This window comes from Solanum dulcamara, chromosome 3, assembly GCF_947179165.1.
Source record: "Solanum dulcamara chromosome 3, daSolDulc1.2, whole genome shotgun sequence".
NCBI classification, from domain to species: domain Eukaryota; kingdom Viridiplantae; phylum Streptophyta; class Magnoliopsida; order Solanales; family Solanaceae; genus Solanum; species Solanum dulcamara.
The window spans coordinates 49,091,557-49,101,171 of NC_077239.1; positions in this window are offsets into that span (position 1 = coordinate 49,091,557).

Below are 9,615 nucleotides of genomic sequence, written 5' to 3' on the forward strand. Positions count from 1 at the left end.
ATACTTATTTCACGTTATTATGTTTTAGGTGAGTTAGGTCTTGTCCTATGCCTCCGTCTATGTGTAATATCCCCTAAAAACGTTGTATACGATGTTTCAATTTTTGCCTAAACATGATACAGCCTCTGTATTTTGGTCATAACTTTTCATAGAAATATCCAAATTGATTGATTCAAATTTCTGAGTAACCACAAGATCATTACCTACAACTTTTATGAAGACCATATTTTAAGATTCGGAGGTCAAGTAGGTCAAATAAATTAATCTTTGTAAGGTAGGATGCTGTTACGGAAATGAGTGTTTATAGAAGAAAAATCATATCTCACTGTAGGTTTATCCAAATTGGTTGATTCTTAAACGATATGAAACTAGACTTCCATATCTACAATTCTTATGAAGACACCAAATCCTAATAAGGAATTTATCTTATTCAAACGCAGCTTCCAAAAAGAGTATTCTGTCAAAGATAACTCATTTCACCTACCATAGAAAGATCTAGATACATTTGACATCACTCATGACATAAATTGTCCTCCATTTAACATCATCCATGACATCAATATATTCCACTAAATTTTCAGATTTTTATTTATAATTATTTTATTTATTGTTAGGTCATCTTTCCCACCTATAAATACCCACCTTATTTCCTCATTTTATTCATCAAGCTTTCTCAAGCAAATCTTCTCTCTATACACATTCTCAAATATAGTTTTAGTTCTTAGTAGTGAAGAAATACTATTCCGGTGATTCATATATTCCGGGTAGTACACAAAACGTTCCGGCAAGGAGAGAAGCTAGGACTCAAGAGTGTTCATTAAGTCTTTCGGTACCAACTAAAGCTTCGGTTTCCAGGTATGTAAGGTTTCAATGAGAGTATTCCTTCCACTCTCATGTCTAAATTATTTTGATTATATGATAAATTATAGTTATTTTCTTTAAGCTTTACTCTAAGTTATGTTGGTGTTTACCCATGAGTTATTCCATTCATATAGTCCAAAAACTCTTTCAATTAAATCTCTTGATTTCAAGTAATATTTTCTTATACTAATTCTTATTTTTACTTAATAGTATGAATTATGGTTAAATTAATGATTATTGATCTATTTTGATGCAACATAATTTCATATATATGAATTGATAGTTTGCAAGTAATTCCTCTATTTATGTATTTAAAGGTTCTTGAAATTCATGGTGGGTTGTTTAAAGCATGATTTTTAATTAATGAATTTTAAAGTATTTATATATATTCATTTACATACATATTTGCAAGTTGAAGTCATTTGATCCCACCTAGTTTTACTATGTTTTTAATAAAGTTTGACTTGAAAGCTTTGACTCCAAATAAATGTTTATGAAAGCAATATCTATGATCAAAAAGGGAGTCTTATGAAATGAAAGAATGATGAAATGATATGAATGATGGATTCTTTATGCAATAAGGACAATTCTTGCATATTTGAATTATCAAATGTTTTAATGAGCTATTCTACCGAATATGATGTTTGAATTCTCAAGTTATATGCTATAAATATTTTGAAGTATTAAACTATTCCGTGGGATTGACTTAGCACCGAATGAGGCATTGAGGTGGGATTCGGTAAGGGAATCCTAGTAGCAACCCCTTGTCTCATTAACTATGTGCCAACATAGGAGCCCTTGTAGGCTTAGGCTAATGGATCCATAAATAGCCCTTAAAGTTAAAGTTAAAGAAATGAATGAAGTTGACGGAGTTCTACCTGGCAAGTAGTCTCCCCGGCCAACGTAGGGGGTTATGTTGGATTCCATGTAATAGCTCGCATGGTCTTAAATGTCGGTTATGGTTAGCTTCCCACAAAATGAATGTTTTAAAGGATATCCATATGATTTATTATGCATGTATTACATTATGTTCCATATTACATAAATGTTATAATATTTTCTCAATGTTCATGCATCCTTACATACTTAGTACATTCAAAGTACTAACGCATACTCTTTTGCCTACATGATATCACCATGTAGGGATCGGTGCTCCTCCTCGTTCTCCTCCACGTGGCTAGTTGATATTCCATCGAAGACTACTTTTGGTGAGTTCCCATGTTCCGGGAACAATACTCCTTTGTCTTTCTAGCTTATGATATGTTAAGATATTTTATTATGGCATTTCTTCTATTATGATTGAGGGTGAGCTAGGAACTTGTCTTAGCCCCATTAAATCTAATAGTTAGAGGTATTGTTGGACATATGTAAGTTGAATATTTATTATTATGATTTCCGCTTGTCTATTTATCATCATTACCTATGAAAGGCTAAAAGAATGCTAAGAGGCTTGTTTGAGGTACTTTCGGGTTCCTCATTCGCTATGTCACGTCTAGGCCCTAGGCTTGGGTCGTGACAAACTTGGTATCAGAGCCCGAGGTTTTGAATGATCCTTGGAGTCCAACATACCGCGTCGAATAGGGTCTTGTTCATGGTTGTGAAGCGCGCCACAATTATGAATAAGAGACTATGAGGCGTTTAGGAAAATTTTCACTTCTTTCAAATTCATGTCGTGCCTTAGAGTGTCCTAAGCTTTCCTTTAACTAATTACCCATTTTGTGTTCTCTAGATAATGACTCGTGGAAGACCACCTCAAAGAGCAAGGATTGACAATGAGGACCAAACTCCTCCGATTCCTAATGCCCAACATCATGAGGATGGGGTAACCCATGCCGAGTTTCGCAGTGTTATTACTTTGTTAGCTCAAGTCGTAGCTAACCAAGGGAATCTAGGTGTTCCTCCTCCCCAAATGCAAAATCCAGCCTCTAGGATTCGGGATTTCCAAAGGATGAATCCGCCCGAGTTCGATGGTTCTAAACTAGATGAGGACCCTATGGAGTTCATTAATGAGGTATACCGGATTGTGGCTATCATGGGTGTGCCACCAAATGAGAAGGCTGAGCTAGTGGCCTATCAACTCAAAGGTGTGGCTCGAGTGTGGTACGAACAATGGATTGTTGAGAGGGATGAAGAAATAGGGTCGATAGGATGGGAAGAGTTCAAAGGTGCCTTCCTAGACCGCTTCTTCCCATTGGAGCTAAGGGAGGCCAAAATCCAAGAGTTCATCAACCTCCGTCAAGGAAGTATGAGTGTGAGGGAGTATGCTCTCAAATTCACTAAGTTGTCAAAGTATGCTCCCTTCATGGTCTCTGACCCAAGAGCTAGAATGAACAAGTTTATTTCCGGTGTCTCAGGCTTGGTGTCCAAGGAGTGCAAAACGGCCATGTTGATCAAGGAGATGGATATCTCTCGGTTAATGACTTACGCAGAACAAATTGAAGAAGAGAAGCTTAGAGAGAGATCAAGGGGGTTCAAGAAGGCTAGAGTGGATGGTGGAGGGTTTAACCCTCAAAGGTCCGATTATGGTAACAATGGCAAAGGCCAAGGTGGGCAACGATTTATGGGGCAAGGTTCCACCAATAATCCTCCTCCAAGGTTCAACAAGGACAAGAGTGGTAAACCAATGATTCCTAGAGAGAATGTTGCTACTCAAACTTTCCCTGCTTGCAAGAAGTGTGGAAGGACTCACAAAGGGGAATGCTTAGCTGGCTCCAATGCATGCTTTAAGTGTGGCAAGCTGGGCCACCATGCTAAGGATTGTAGAGATGGTGGTGGTAGGACTCAAGGACAAATTGCTCATGGTCAACAAGTCCAAGGAGGTGTCCAACGCACCAACCGCTTTTATGCCTTGCATGGGAGACAAGAGGTTGAGGATGCACCCAATGTCATTACCGGTATGTTAAAGGTCTTTTCTTTTGATGTGTATGCACTATTAGATCCGGGTGCAAATTTATCTTTTGTTACTCCATTCCTTGCTAATAGATTTGATGTTTTACCTGAAATGTTATTAGAGCCTTATTTGGTGTCTACCCCCGTTGGTGAGTCAGTTATTGCTAGAAAGGTCTATAGGGGTTGCCTTGTGTCTATCTTGCATAAAGTTATTCCTTGTGATCTCATTGAGCTTGATATGATAGATTTCGATGTCATTCTTGGGATGGATTGGTTACATGCATCTTATGCTTCCATAGATTGTAGGAATCATCGAGTCAAGTTCCAATTTCCAAATGAGCCTGTTATTGAATGGCAGGGTTGTGATTCGGTGGTTAAGGGTCAGTTTATTTCTTATCTTAAGGCTCGCAAAATGATTTCTAAGGGATGTATTTACCATATTGTGAGGGTTAGGGATGTCAACTCCAAAAGTCCTTCTCTTGAGTCAGTTCCTATAGTCAATGAATTCCTCGATGTCTTTCCTGATGACCTTCCCGGTGTCCCTCCCGAAAGGGAAGTTGATTTTGGTATTGATATCCTCCCCGATACCCAACCTATCTCTATTCCTCCTTACCGCATGGCCCCAGCAGAATTGAAAGAGCTAAAGGAACAATTAAAGGACTTGTTAGAGAAGGGGTTCATAAGACCAAGTATTTCGCCATGGGGTGCTCCCGTTCTATTTGTAAGAAAGAAGGATGGTTCACTTCGAATGTGCATAGACTATCGGCAATTAAATAAGATGACCATTAAGAACAAGTACCCACTCCCTAGAATAGATGACTTGTTTGATCAATTACAAGGGGCAAGTCACTTCTCCAAGATCGACCTTCGGTCCGGCTACCACCAACTACGGGTAAGGGAGTGTGATATTTCCAAAACAGCCTTCCGAACAAGGTATGGTCACTATGAGTTTGTGGTGATGAGTTTTGGGTTGACGAATGCACCGGCGGTGTTTATGGACTTGATGAATAGGGTGTTCAAACCTTACCTTGATACCTTTGTAGTAGTCTTCATTGATGATATTTTAATTTACTCTCGGGGTGAGGAAGAACATAAAAATCACTTGAGAGTTGTGCTTCAAACATTGAGGGATAAACAATTATTTGCAAAATTTAGTAAGTGTGAATTTTGGTTAAAGGAGGTAGCATTTCTTGGTCACGTAGTGTCCGGTGATGGAATCAAGGTTGATCCTAAGAAAATAGAGGCAGTCAAAAATTGGCCTAGACCATTATCTCCTTCAGACATTAGGAGCTTCTTAGGTCTAGCCGGGTACTATAGATGGTTCGTCAAAGGCTTTTCTTCCATCTCATCTCCTATGACAAAATTGACCCAAAAGAAATCCAAATTCATATGGACAGATGAGTGTGAGAAGAGTTTCCAGACCTTAAAAGATCGACTTACCTCTGCTCCTATTTTGACTCTCCCAGAAGGATTAGAAGGGTTTGTAGTTTATTGTGATGCTTCAAAGATTGGTTTAGGTTGTGTCTTAATGCAAAAGGGCAAGGTAATAGCCTATGCTTCTAGGCAATTAAAGGTGCATGAGCGCAACTACCCTACCCATGACCTTGAATTGGCGGCTGTTGTTTTTGCTTTGAAGATTTGGAGGCATTACCTCTATGGGGTGCATGTGGATGTCTATACTGATCATAAGAGTCTTCAATATGTGTTTACCCAAAAGGACCTTAATCTAAGGCAAAGGAGGTGGCTAGAACTCCTTAAGGACTATGACATGAGTGTGCACTATCATCCGGGTAAAGCCAATATGGTTGCTGATGCACTTAGTAGAATATCTATGGGGAGTGTGGCCTATGTGGATGAAAGGAAGAGGGAGTTGGTGAAAGATGTTCACCGATTGGCTAGATTAGGGGTGAAGTTGGGTAGTACTAATGATGGGGGTATGGTTGTTCAAAATAGTTCTGAATCCTCTTTGGTGGTGGATGTTAAATCAAAGCAAGATCTTGACCCAAAGTTTATCGAGTTAAAGAAGTTGGTAAAGGAAAAGAAGATAGAAGTCTTTTCCCAAGGGGGAGATGGGGTTCTATACTACCAAGGTCGGATATGTGTTCCATATGTTGATGGCCTAAGGAGTTTGATCTTGATGGAGGCTTATAATTCTAGATACTCCATTCATCCCGGTTCAACAAAAATGTACCGAGACTTAAAGGAGTTGTATTGGTGGGGTGGCATGAAGAAGGACATAGCAAGGTTTGTGTCCGAATGTACAAATTGTCAACAAGTGAAGGCTGAACATCAAAGACCGGGTGGCCTAGCCCAAGACATTGAAATCCCAACTTGGAAATGGGAAAATGTGAATATGGATTTTGTAGTGGGTTTGCCTCATACCCGGAAACGTCATGACTCGATTTGGATAATTATTGATAGAATGACTAAGTCAGCTCACTTCTTACCGGTTAAAACTTCCTATAGTGCCGAAGACTATGCCAAGTTGTATATTCGGGAGTTGGTGAGGTTGCATGGTGTGCCATTATCCATTATTTCGGATCGTGGTACCCAATTCACTTCTCACTTCTGGAGATCATTTCAAAAAGGCCTCGGTACTAAGGTAAAGTTGAGCACAGCATTCCATCCTCAAACGGATGGGCAAGCTGAAAGGACGATTCAAACACTAGAGGATATGTTAAGGGCTTGTGTGTTGGAGTTTAAAGGGAATTGGGATGATCATCTACCTCTCATCGAGTTTGCCTATAATAATAGTTACCACTCAAGTATTGAGATGGCACCATTTGAGGCTTTGTATGGGAGACGATGTAGATCACCGGTAGGTTGGTTCGAAGTAGGTGAGATGACCTTGTTGGGCCCCAATTTGGTACTTGATGCTTTAGAGAAGGTGAAGATCATTAGAGAAAGGTTGAAGACGGCTCAAAGTCATCAAAAGTCCTATTCTGACACTAGAAGAAGGGATCTTGAGTTTAATGTGGATGATTGGGTGTATCTGAAGGTTTCACCCATGAAAGGTGTGGTTCGATTTGGTAAGAAAGGGAAATTGAGCCCTAGATATGTAGGGCCTTATAGAATCGTGAGACGTGTTGGTAAGGTTGCATATGAGTTGGAATTACCATTGGAAATGGCCATGGTTCATCCGGTGTTTCACGTGTCTATGTTGAAAAAATATGTGGGTGATTCTAGTTCCATTGTACCTATGGCAGTAGTGAATATTGAAGAAAACTTGACCTATGAAGAAGTTCCTGTGGAAATTTTGGACCGGCAAGTTAAGAGATTGAGGAACAAAGAAATTGCATCTGTTAAAGTCCTTTGGAGGAATCAACAAATAGAAAGTGCAACATGGGAAGCGGAAGCGGATATGATTAAGAGATACCCTCATCTTTTCCCCTCTACCCAAACCTAAGGTATTAAGTTGTCCTTGCTCAATTACTTGAAATCCTTACATCTCAACTTTTCTAGTCACATGCTTGCAAAATTATGAAATATTTTTTTTTAAACGATTTTTTAAATTACACTGTTGCATTAATGATAGGTTGTTTGTTAATACTCTACTCTACTCAAGCTAAGTCTTTTCTCATTCGAGGACGAATGTTCCCAAGGGGGAGATAATGTAATATCCCCTAAAAACGTTGTATACGATGTTTCAATTTTTGCCTAAACATGATACAGCCTCTGTATTTTGGTCATAACTTTTCATAGAAATATCCAAATTGAGTGATTCAAATTTCTGAGTAACCACAAGATCATTACCTACAACTTTTATGAAGACCATATTTTAAGACTCGGAGGTTAAGTAGGTCAAATAAATTAATATTTGTAAGGTAGGATGCTATTACGGAAATGAGTGTTTATAGAAGAAAAATCATATCTCACTGTAGGTTTATCCAAATTGGTTGATTCTTAAACGATATGAAACTAGACTTCCATATCTACAATTCTTATGAAGACACCAAATCCTAATAAGGAATTTATCTTATTCAAACGCAGCTTCCAAAAAGAGTATTCTGTCAAAGATAACTCATTTCACCTACCATAGAAAGATCTAGATACATTTGACATCACTCATGACATAAATTGTCCTCCATTTAACATCATCCATGACATCAATATATTCCACTAAATTTTCAGATTTTTATTTATAATTATTTTATTTATTGTTAGGTCATCTTTCCCACCTATAAATACCCACCTTATTTCCTCATTTTATTCATCAAGCTTTCTCAAGCAAATCTTCTCTCTATACACATTCTCAAATATAGTTTTAGTTCTTAGTAGTGAAGAAATACTATTCCGGTGATTCATATATTCCGGGTAGTACACAAAACGTTCCGGCAAGGAGAGAAGCTAGGACTCAAGAGTATTCATTAAGTCTTTCGGTACCAACTAAAGCTTCGGTTTCCAGGTATGTAAGGTTTCAATGAGAGTATTCCTTCCACTCTCATGTCTAAATTATTTTGATTATATGATAAATTATAGTTATTTTCTTTAAGCTTTACTCTAAGTTATGTTGGTGTTTACCCATGAGTTATTCCATTCATATAGTCCAAAAACTCTTTCAATTAAGTCTCTTGATTTCAAGTAATATTTTCTTATACTAATTCTTATTTTTACTTAATAGTATGAATTATGGTTAAATTAATGATTATTGATCTATTTTGATGCAACATAATTTCATATATATGAATTGATAGTTTGCAAGTAATTCCTCTATTTATGTATTTAAAGGTTCTTGAAATTCATGGTGGGTTGTTTAAAGCATGATTTTTAATTAATGAATTTTAAAGTATTTATATATATTCATTTACATACATATTTGCAAGTTGAAGTCATTTGATCCCACCTAGTTTTACTATGTTTTTAATAAAGTTTGACTTGAAAGCTTTGACTCCAAATAAATGTTTATGAAAGCAATATCTATGATCAAAAAGGGAGTCTTATGAAATGAAAGAATGATGAAATGATATGAATGATGGATTCTTTATGCAATAAGGACAATTCTTGCATATTTGAATTATCAAATGTTTTAATGAGTTATTCTACCGAATATGATGTTTGAATTCTCAAGTTATATGCTATAAATATTTTGAAGTATTAAACTATTCCGTGGGATTGACTTAGCACCGAATGAGGCATTGAGGTGGGATTCGGTAAGGGAATCCTAGTAGACACCCCTTGTCTCATTAACTATGTGCCAACATAGGAGCCCTTGTAGGCTTAGGCTAATGGATCCATAAATAGCCCTTAAAGTTAAAGTTAAAGAAATGAATGAAGTTGACGGAGTTCTACCTGGCAAGTAGTCTCCCCGGCCAACGTAGGGGGTTATGTTGGATTCCATGTAATAGCTCGCATGGTCTTAAATGTCGGTTATGGTTAGCTTCCCACAAAATGAATGTTTTAAAGGATATCCATATGATTTATTATGCATGTATTACATTATGTTCCATATTACATAAATGTTATAATATTTTCTCAATGTTCATGCATCCTTACATACTTAGTACATTCAAAGTACTAACGCATACTCTTTTGCCTACATGATATCACCATGTAGGGATCGGTGCTCCTCCTCGTTCTCCTCCACGTGGCTAGTTGATATTCCATCGAAGACTACTTTTGGTGAGTTCCCATGTTCCGGGAACAATACTCCTTTGTCTTTCTAGCTTATGATATGTTAAGATATTTTATTATGGCATTTCTTCTATTATGATTGAGGGTGAGCTAGGAACTTGTCTTAGCCCCATTAAATCTAATAGTTAGAGGTATTGTTGGACATATGTAAGTTGAATATTTATTATTATGATTTCCGCTTGTCTATTTATCATCATTACCTATGAAAGGCTAAAAGAATGCTAAGAGGCTTGT